This window comes from Copadichromis virginalis, linkage group LG18 (assembly GCF_057382275.1).
Source record: "Copadichromis virginalis isolate Kocher_CV1m ecotype Utaka linkage group LG18, C_Virginalis_male_GT1.1, whole genome shotgun sequence".
NCBI classification, from domain to species: domain Eukaryota; kingdom Metazoa; phylum Chordata; class Actinopteri; order Cichliformes; family Cichlidae; genus Copadichromis; species Copadichromis virginalis.
Genome location: NC_140635.1, coordinates 7,174,807 through 7,183,900, shown reverse-complemented (window position 1 = coordinate 7,183,900; position 9,094 = coordinate 7,174,807).

Genomic DNA, 9,094 nt, shown 5'->3' with positions numbered 1-9,094 from the left:
GCATATGTGACAATGTAACAATGATGAGCATTTAAATAGTTCAAGGTTGATCGAATCATAATTTCCTGTGGATCCTGAGACAAACTATGCCCATGGAAGAGATTTTTTCCCTTCTCAGCTGTGATGTTGTGTGGTCTTCCTTTGGGGTCACCTGGTGAGTTAAAGCACCTGAGGCAGAATAAAACTTGACTTGTGGGTGTAAAGACAGTTTCGTGTCTCATATATTCCTAGGAGAGATGTGCTATCTCAAGCACATTTGTAATGGAAGAAAATCATTTTGTCTCATACCAGACAATTCTGAGTGCACTTATAGTGTCTCATTTTTAAAAAAAATATTTTAATTTATAAATTATTCTAAAACCAGACATAACTCTGGAAAACCTTAAACATGCTTCCAGCCAAAACTCACTTCATGACCACCCAGCTACAGAAACAAAATCCACCACATTACAAAACCACGCCAGTCACAGAATGCCATTTACATGTCAAAAACCAACCGCATCTTTTACTACAGCAGCATTAATAAATCGTTTTGAGAAAGGTACTGTGTGAGTGTGTGTGTGTAAATCAAATTCAATTACAGTAAACGGCTCTGGCAAGAAAAGATGGAAACACAAAGAGAGTAGATGGCAAAGAAAAACAGAATGGGATGTGAAAATGAAAATAAGAAGAAGGGATGAAATCTGGGCTGCAATGGCAAAGAGAGAAAGAGATAAAAAAGAGAGACGCAGCCAATTGTAGATTTGAGCTTCTATATTTGTCCCTCTGTGTTACTCTGCGATGGACTGTCCACGGGGTACCTCGCCAATTGCCCTGTGTTAGCTGGAATTGGTTCTACCCCCTGCAATCAAATGGATGAATAGCAAGAAGGGAGGCATCAATAATAGAAAAGTGACAGTGGGGTGAAGAAAGAAGAACAACTGAAGAGGAAAAAGAAAAATTATGAAAACTGGAAACAAGAAAGTGGAGAAAGTCAAAAGTGCTTGCTCATAGGGGGTCATATGATTGTTGGGTTTTTCCTCTGTATCTATTATTGTACGATCTACTGTACAATATAAAGCACCTTCAGGCGACTGCTGTTGTGATTTGGCGCTATATAAATAAAATTGAATTGAATTGAAGAGAAGGGGTAATACGCTGCTGAAAAGGTAAAACCAAAGGTCAGGGAGAGCTAATCAGGACAGCTAGCCCCCTGCTTTGAGCCTTGCTCCATGGGGTTGATGGGAAATCCCACTGATAAGCTACTGACCTTGAACTACCAGGGGAGAGGAATAATATGAGACAAAAAAGTATAGATAGGGATTGGTGAAGGTAAGATGGAAAAGTCATGAATCATAACTTTGATAGCGTTAATAAAAAAAACTGAATAAAAACTGATTATATCAAATTTGCTGACAGTGAAACAACAAGAAGAGGGAGATAATGTAGAAATGGGTGAAGTAGGAGAAGGAAGGGGATCAGATGAAGACAGAAGTGAACTTAATCCAAAGATATTCAACACAATGCATGTTATGGGACATACATATATTGTTAATGTGCGAGCACTTCATGAGCACTGCAGGCTTACTTGTTGTTCCTAGAGTATTTAAAAGTAGAATGTGAGGCAGAGCCTACAGTTTCCAGGCCCCTCTTCTGTGGAACCAGCTTCCAGTTTGCATTCGGGAGACAGACACTTTTTCTACTTTTAAGATTAGGCTTAAAACTTTCCTTTTTGCTAAATTTTACAGTTAGGGCTGGACCAGGTGACCTTGAATCCTCCCTTAGTTATGCTGCAATAGGTGTAGACTGCTGGTGGATTCCCATCATGCATTGAGTATTTCCTTTTCTCACTCACTATGTGTTACTAGACCTCTCTGCATTGAATCACATTGGTCATTAATCTCTGGCTCTCTTCCACAGCATGTCTTTTACACTGTCTTCCTTTTCCCACACCAACTGGTCACGGCAGATTGCCCCGCCCCTCCCTGAGCCTGGTTCTGCTGGAGGTTTCTTCCTGTTAAAAGGGAGTTTTTTTCCCCACTGTCGCCAAAGTGCTTGCTCATAGGGGGTCATATGATTGTTGGGTTTTTTTCTCTGTATGTATTATTGTAGGCTCTACCTTACAATACAAAGTGCCTTGAGGCGACTGCTGTTGTGGTTTGGCGCTAAATAAATAAAATTTAATTGAATTAATGCACTTGTCATGGAAATATGACTTCTGTATAATTAATGTAATATAGTGTATAATTCAAGCTAACCTCAGCGCAGATATCAAGATGCAGAGAACAATAAAAAGATCCTGAAGCTGTCTTCAGCTTGTAGTTGTTTTTGTAAGGTGAAAATAATACTTTGCAAAGTCAACACCTGAAAATTCAGTTATGGTTTTTGTTGCACGTCCACCACAGTAGTTACAGCACAATTTAATATAATTTCAGGAAACTGTGGTTTCTCATACCTGGAGGGAAAAAAAGTAAAGGAAAAATTAACTCACACTTTAAGCCAATAAACATTTATTTCTTAATGTTTTCTCAGCCTACAAAGAAGCAACAGTCAGAAAGGGTTGCATGACGAAAAAAAACAAAAAAACAAGCCCACCAAATGACAGGCAATTGCTCATCACGAGGGAGAGAGAGTGGGTGGGTGTTTGGAGCCTCTCCCAGCTGTCAGAGGGCACTAGGTGAGGTGCACCCCGAGTCCATCAGAGATGTCAACACACAGAACCATTCACGCTCACATGAACCATGTGAGGAAGGTGGAATATCTGGCCAGGGTACAGGGAAAACTCCAACTCCAGCCATTAGAGTAAAACTCAGTGCCCTCTTGCTGTGAGGCGACAGTGCTAATCACTGAAGACTCTTGCTCATGTGACCCCAGTGACAGTGGCCAAGTATGCAAGGAGTGTGTGTTTGTGTGGGATCTGATACGATGAACGACTGACTAACATGAATATATCAAGTCAAATTAATTCAAATTTAATTTAATTCATTCCTTACAAAATGCACTAAAATGTTACTAAAAGAGAATCATTTTGATGCCACTATAAAAGATTCAAATCTACCATCATAATTCATTATATTATTTTTTCTTTACAGCATTAAAAGCTGATATTTCAGAATCATGCATGAGAAAGATCAACGCATTAAGTTGCAAATAAAAACACTAAAAAAATATTCTCAGTTCTAGTCATTTCTTGATATTTAGTAATTTATGTGGCAAAATGTGTTTGAATAATCAGCACTAATAATGGTAACTTCTGAGCATGGTTGGAAAACATGCACTCACATTACATAATTTATCGAGTCCCATGGAAAAATTTCGGATTTATTTATGATGAATAAATTAATGAGTTGTTCACTGTTTAGTTTTACTCACACGACCTAAGGGAGAACAGGGTTGCACAGCGATATGACTGACAAAGACAAAGTGTTAAAACCCACATTGCAAAATTGGTATGGCCCAGATCTGGCCCACACAATGCGCTTTCACATGGCCCACATACGGCAAAGAATGACGGCCCTTTGGTGGCCCAAAGGGCCGTTATTCTTTGCGGTACGTGGGCCATGTGTAAGTTGTGTGCAGCCATGGGCCAGCTGTAGACACATTGCTGGCAGGGTTCATACGGGTGCTTGAAAACCTTGAAAATGCTTGAATTTTAATGTTGTCTTTTCAAGGTTTTTTTTGCTAGCTATCAAACTCGCTGGAGAAATGATTGAAATGCACTGAGTGTGATGCAGTATGGCAGCGCTATTATGGAATATGCTGTGAACTTAGCTAACATTCCTTAGCAGTAATATGAGTTAATTTACTCAAGTGAAAGCTTTAAACATTAGCCCGATACATAACTAGCCAACTTAAGGCTTTCTGATTAACCCTCTGGGGTCGACAGACCCAGAGTCTCCATTTCAAAAAAGAAAAAACACTCCTTCCCTATTGCTGGAAAAATGTACCATGTCGACCAATCAAAAAATGATATGGCAACATGTGGCATTTGGTTGTTTGGGATGAGGGGGAAGTTTTAGGAGTGAACAGCGAAAGAGAGAGAAAGAGAGAGAGAGAGAGTTTTGATACGTGAGAGATTTGTGATGTTTACCGTGTTTGGAGTCTCAAGTTAGTGTGTTGTCTAGTGTAGTTAGTGTGTAGTGTAGTCATCGTTTTGTTTTGTGTGTCAGTTCCACTAGTGAATGTCACAGTTGCTGTAAAAAAGCCACCAAAGGCAGATGTAAATGCTGTCTCCACATGGAAAACAGGAGTGACACACCTGCTGTCAGACCTGCAGGATTTATCCCTATGCTGTTCTCCTCTGTCTTATAGTGGACACAAACTATTTTTGGAGTTGCATAAATAATTTGTGTGCCTTCTTATTTGATGCAGAACACTTGATTGTTCTGTAAATAGTTTTAAATGGTTATATAAAAAGCATCTGAGCCTTGGCTGCATTTTTAGGTAAATAGTACCATATTAAATTTTGTCTGAATTTAGATAAATGGTGCTGATACAGTATGTCAAAATGAGAAAATAACAGATTGGCAAGATAAACAGTTTTTAAAGGTGAAATATAGAGGCCAAATCAAAAGTAGTCAAAAACAGTCAATTATACCCTGGACACCAGAGGGTTAAAGGCTAAAAGCAAAGTTGTCACCAAGTGCTGTTTATATTTTGGTTCATTGGGTCTTCCAACTAAAATAGGAAAATATGAACATAAATAGTGCCATCATTGCCAGACCTGGCCCACATCTGGTTGACGTACACTCTGCCATGACACCAGTCAGTCAGAAGTGCCAGTTTGTTGCTGGATCCGGGCCAGACCTGTTTTATATGAGCCTGGGCCACATAAACCAAACCACAAATGGGCCAGATGTGGCATACCATCACATAAACAGTGCCATCTATACGCCAGGCCTGGCCCATATCTGGATGACATACCACTTACCATGCCAGAAGTCAGCCAGGAGTGCCGGCTTGACACCAGATCCGGGCCAGACCTGTCAGCTGTCACCTGGTCTTTAAATGATGACATGATGAATCCTGCTAAACTACTCTGCGTTTAATAAAGGTTTTTGTTTTTTTTTAAACACGTTTTAATGCTTTGCCCCTAAAAACAGTCAGTGATCACTGTCGGCCTCTCTCGGCTTTTATTGTCGCCAATCATTTTAAACCTTAGATGTAACTACAGCCCAGCCCATGCAGCAGTATATTAATGTCTAGCTGTACGTCTTAATTTGTTTCAGAAATCTCTCAGTCAGAACATGGTATATCATATTTAGATGGAAGCTAGCAAGCTAACTCCCTGCTAACTTCTAACTCCGTTAAATTTCAAAAATTCGGTTTTCATGGATGCCTGCAGAGGTGGGACCAAGTCATTGTTTTGCAAGTCTCAAGTAAGTCTCAAGTCTTTATCCTCAAGTCTCAAGTCAAGTCTCAAGTAATGTCAGGCAAGTCAGAGTCGAGTCTCAAGTCACTGGTGTAAAAGTCCGAGTCAAGTCACAAGTCTGAAACTTTGAATTTCAAGTCCTTTCGAGTCTTTAAAAAAACCCCGAAAAAAAGCATGTTGCAGTTATGCTAAATGTAAATATTAGACCATGTAATTTTTTAATCTGTGTTTTTCTCAACACATGACAAAATAGTGAACTTAGAAAATATACACAAATTGTGAAATTGCACCTCTTTAAAATGCAGCTCAATTAAACCTAGCTCCAAGAATAATTTTCACCGACAGTTCTGAGATAAGCTGCATGTTATTCTTGGATGCGGTTGTAGGACCGGCTTTGAAATCGCATGACAAAAATATCATACATAAATAAATGATATTTTTTTTTAAAATATCATTAAAAAAAAAAACTGCATCACCAACGTAGCCTTGAAAACATTTGCTAGTTAGATGAAGTCAGCTATCTCATCGTAGCATATTTATATGCATATTTATAATCATACGGTTCTTGGAGTGAGTGCATACACTCATGAAGTTTAGTAACTTCAGGTCACTGCAACAAGCCCAGGTACAGTTTACCGACGGATGGGTGCAGGACCTTGAAATGCACCGTGTAGAAAGTAAAGACCATCGTACGTATCATAAGTTTACCAGTCTCACAAATTGTTGTCATAAATACACATTCCTTAACCGTTTATTAATAGGACCTTTGAGCTCAACGGTAATTAATTAGTAGTGGAAATAATTTCTGGTAGCATCACAGAAATGTAGCAGTGACAATAATACTGTATGCTGTAATCGTACTGGACAATTAGTGATACAAAAAAACCTGTTTTATCCTGTGAATAAAAGCATATGTTTTTGCCCATGTACCATAATAACAGAAGCGAAACGCAATATTGTGTCAGGACAATTCACTATTTATGCACAATAAACAAAGGAGCATAGCGCGACCATTTCTGTTCAGCGCCAGACTTGCTTGTAACCTATATCACCAATTATGTTAACTACAACAGCAGACTGACCTTTGTGTAAATGCTTGGAGCAGACTAACCTGTGAGCTGGAGGGTTCTGGGACGTTATATTTGATCTTTGAATGGCTGCAATCCAGGCCACCCGTCGCGTCTTTGTCACTTCGGAAACATGGCTCGAACAATTTCTCTTCAACGACGTAATCCGATAACAACCGATCTCTTTACCCGTCGGCTTCCCGTGGCTGTCATGCGACCGGCTATTGCAGTTAATAATACAACGGCTTCTTGACATTTTTGTGTTTCTTTTTATCGCTGTGTGACTGATTTTAATTGAAAGCCTGCGTGCGCTAGTACCTCTTGCCACGAGTTCCCAGAATCCTTTGCGGTTCTACCCGTGAATGACGTCACATTTTCAATCTCTATATAATATGCATGTTAAATTTTATATTTGGGGTAAAATATCAAGTCTTTTCAAGTAAACCGGTTCAAGTCCAATTCAAGTCCCAAGTCATTGGTGTAAAAGTCCAAGTCAAGTCACAAGTCTTAGAACATTTTTTCAAGTCAAGTCTAAAGTCATAAAATTAATGACTCGAGTCTGACTCGAGTCCAAGTCATGTGACTCGAGTCCACACCTCTGGATGCCTGGATGTTAAACTTAATAGTTACACCTGGTAGAGCAGCCACACGGATCATTTTATTACAGATGAAAGAATTTAGACAGTGTTTTAAACTCTCAGTGATCCCGCAGTGACTTAGGGACCTGCAGCACAGTTTGGACCCAGACACAGCTAATGACGTCAGACTTAACTACCGGACAGTATGGATGGATGTGTCTGCTCCAAGCAGCTGATTGTTGTTGATTCAGCAAACTCTTTTTGTGTTTTTGCAATGGTGCAACCTGTGCACATTTAAACTCATAAATATTCCTAAATATATAATCTGAATTTACATTCACATAATAAATTCTTAAAAAAAAAAGCATCTTACATAATATTTCTGGACACCCTTTTCCTAACCGTATGCCATCTATTTCTTCTGCACACACCCTTTGGTCACCATACACATTAAATAGTTTACTAAACTAAACAAATGCAAGTTTAAAATGTGCATCAGCAAAACAGGTTTTACAACTTCACGTTTCCTTGCTTCTTTTGTGAACTTGTAAATATGTTTGGCCCAGGGCTGAATAGCTTCTTTCATGAGACGGATGCTAAATTGAATTGTGAAGTTTTCCATCTTAAGGCTACGTTGGCTCTGGCGTGGTTAATTCAATGTCTTTGTCTGAATATGAATAATTCAGACTGCCTCAGAATTGGAGCAAGCACAACATAAAAAAAAATGTTTTTACAGCTTTTTGTTACAAATTTCATGAAGTAATCAGTTTTCTACCACCTCAAACATACATAATCTAATGAGTCTCAGAAACACAAGTATATGTTTGTGACAACCTTTACCTCACACAGACTGTGTGTGTGTGTGTGTGTGTGTGTGTGTGTGTGTGTGTGTGTGTGTATATATTGTGCTGCCTGACTAATTGTGCTCTTTGTTTGTGCTGAAAACAGCTGCAACAAATGCAGCTTAGAGGGATTATTAGTCCACTGTTGATTAGGGCAGAAAAGTACATTTTAAAGAAGACAGATAAGGTGATTTCATGTGGTGAAGCTGGAGCAATCAGCACTTGTCAGATGTGACCAGCCTCATCACCACATCAATAAATATTTCCAAGTGAACACATTTTAACCTCAGTTTGTACCTCTGTTGTGTAAAAGCTGCTCATGTCTCACAGATACACAAGCTGCCATTTTTACATATGGATGGTTGCAAAGACTTAAAGATCACATTTACACTGGGTAACCATTTTTTCAGTGTGCAAGACTAATATTGTGATTGTGCCTGTATCATAGGTTTGTCAATTTTACAGCTTTTGCTAAGCTTTTATTTAAATCCATATTCTGCTGCATGCTAGTTTAGCTCATGTGGTTGAAATGTCATTGCCTGGGTTCAAGTCTGACCTGTACCTTTTGGCTGTGCATCTTTCCCTGCTTTCCTGTCAAATCTCCACTATCAAAGGCAACAATGACAAAAAATAATCGTAAAAAAAATCTATAATCCTTTTGGAAGGTGTAATAGCACTTGCCCACACACCCCAGAATACCTGCTGTTGACCACCGTTAAGTTACATATAAGCATGTTTGGAATAAATATGTAAAACCAATAGAAAAAAGAAATACAGTAACATAACATACATAATGTAGAGACCTGTATGCCTTACATTCACTCATGTAGAGTAGAAACATAAACATAATGCGTTCACATTCTATCACTGATAGCTTTTGCATCACTGATATCATTCACAGGCAATATTCACATTTTATTAGTAAGGTACACAGTCTTGTTCTGGCCTGTTCAAGAAGATTATTAGGAGGGTTTGGTTGGGGACACATTCTCCTCAGAGAGAGCTGATGTTTTTCATCCCTGCTAAACCACATCTGTTTCTGTCAGCCTCTCACTGTCTTCTTCACTGTACCATAATTTCTCTCTCTCATACACACTTCAGCGAGCGAGTCCACATGTGGTTAAGTGTCCCTCTTTTTTCCTCATCATGTTGGAGAAGTGGAGCTGAGCCCTCGGGGCACTGCTCTCTAATGAGCCACTGACTGCTTTGCGTTTGTCCTGTCAGAACAGAGAAACGACCTCGCTGCTGCCGCTTAAG